The 1,992-nt window shown below is 34.7% G+C and overlaps 1 pseudogene; it reads right to left on the bottom strand.

The window, feature by feature from the left end:
- Positions 1-814: 814 nt before the first annotated feature.
- Positions 815-1,564, bottom strand: LOC101697175 (divergent protein kinase domain 2A pseudogene; annotated as a pseudogene).
- Between the last annotated feature and the right edge of the window lie 428 nt (positions 1,565-1,992).

Here is a 1,992-nt window from a genome sequence, read left to right as displayed (position 1 = left end):
CAGAGCTAAAATAATGGATGTAGTGTAACAAGGATAAGAAAGTAACCAATACTATTTTAAATTCTAAACATTGGACTAGGTCTAATATCTGTTTGGCATATGCATTACTATCTTGGACTAACTAGCATTTAAAAAATACTAAGTTGTATTTTTTTCTGAACCAAAGTTGTCAAGGTGTACATTACTAGTGTACTCTTTTTAAAGCCTTCAGTAAAAGATGAAATGACATTTTGTAACATATGTTAAACTTCATGTTCAATGCACATTTATAATTATTAGTATAGAAGGATGTAACTCTTTAAACAACCCAAAATGATTTCATGCAATGGTGAAACCACAGAAGGCAGAGGAAAAGTATGTATATAATAAAATATTCAGCTTTCTGGAAAAACACAATAAACTTGGGAATCTTCCCCTAACAGTAAATATATACCGCATAGCACTGAATGAAAACTAGCTAAAATTTAAATGAACACCTACAATAACCTGAATGAGTAATATTTAATTTAAAAAGCCATAAAAATGGGGAAAACCCCTATATATCAGAAGGAATAAGTGGCCTATAAAACAGGCCAATCTAAGTTGACATTCAGAGTAAACGAAAGATATTCAGAAAATCATGATAGTGATGCAAACTGTTACCAAGTACCCTTTGATACACAAGCCAATGTAACTATCAGACTCATTTCGAATAGCTTAAAAATATTCATAAATACACTCAGGCATAGGGGAAGGACAAAGCAGTTTGTAATAACTCAAGTCTCCAAAGTACTTATTTGCAGAAACACCATGTGAATTTTATAGTAATGTCTTATTTTGATGGATGTTAATGTAAGATATATCAGTGCAAGTTTAGCATTCTCTGGATATAACACTTCCAAATTCCATTTTTCCAGATAGTTTCTGGTGGTTTAGTTTTGCCAGTGCTATTTAAATGCAGAAAATAAAAAAAGTTCGCCTTGGACTGCCTGACATTATTACTTAATTGTGCCAGATATTCTCGCAGTTCCTTTGCTGCCTGGAATCTGCCATAGCATTTCTTTGGGTTGGCACATTCATCCAGTAAGGCCTCGAGTCGGCCATCTTTGGCAATTTCACTTGGTGGATCATGAAGAATTCCTCCAGATGTGCCACTCCATGTCTGGATAAGAAGTTTTGCTAAACAGCATAATAACTGTGGTCCACAGTGGCAGGAACACAAAGAATTTCTTTTGAGAATGATAAGCAAGCCTCCTTATCACAGTCATCAAATTTGCTTTCATACCATACATCCCAATTTTCAGGTTTATTTTGTGTACTTAATCTTTTGTCAGCAACCAAAACATTTTCGGCATCCACAGTGATTACCTTCCCATCTCGAGGACCAACTACAAAATTGTCAAAGCTGACATCCAGGAAGTAGAGTGCAAATTCAAAGTCATTGTAAGTTGCTCTGCTATTTCCATTAACTGCCAAGCAAGGTCAACTCTTTTCTCCCATGGTACATTGAAGTAACTCCACAGTTCTTCTCCAAAATAATTGACAGCCACCATTCTTCCACATGCTCCAAGGTATTTTGCAAATGGCCAACCTTCACCTGACGGAAAACTCTCAGTCCAGTAATCTCAGTGGAAGACCTCCAAAATAATATAGGGGGAAGAAATGTAACTCACAAACCTAATAGATATTCAAAATGCGAGTTTGTGTTCTCTAAAATCAAAGAATGAATTCCAGGAACAACGGAGATTAAGAGTAGGAAAAATTTATTGAGAGAAAGAAAGCTTCTGCCTAAGAGATATAGAAGGGGAACCGGAAGGTGGGTTGCCCCAAAATTTGGATTTAAATTGTCCTTTAAAAGAAAAAGATTTGGAAAGAAGATAAATGTTCATATAAAAAAATGTCTTTACCTAATTCATACTGGTATATAATATATAGGTACTATGACAAAGGCACTGATTTAAGCTCTTTATATATTTTATCCTTGTAACATTTTGTGGAGTAAATAGTACATGT

This window comes from Heterocephalus glaber, unplaced genomic scaffold, assembly GCF_053883595.1.
Source record: "Heterocephalus glaber isolate CG9 unplaced genomic scaffold, H.glaber_assembly_v1.0 deba00000122, whole genome shotgun sequence".
Taxonomy (NCBI): domain Eukaryota; kingdom Metazoa; phylum Chordata; class Mammalia; order Rodentia; family Bathyergidae; genus Heterocephalus; species Heterocephalus glaber.
Note: the sequence above shows the minus strand (reverse complement) of the source record. Positions and strands in the feature narration are given on the sequence as shown.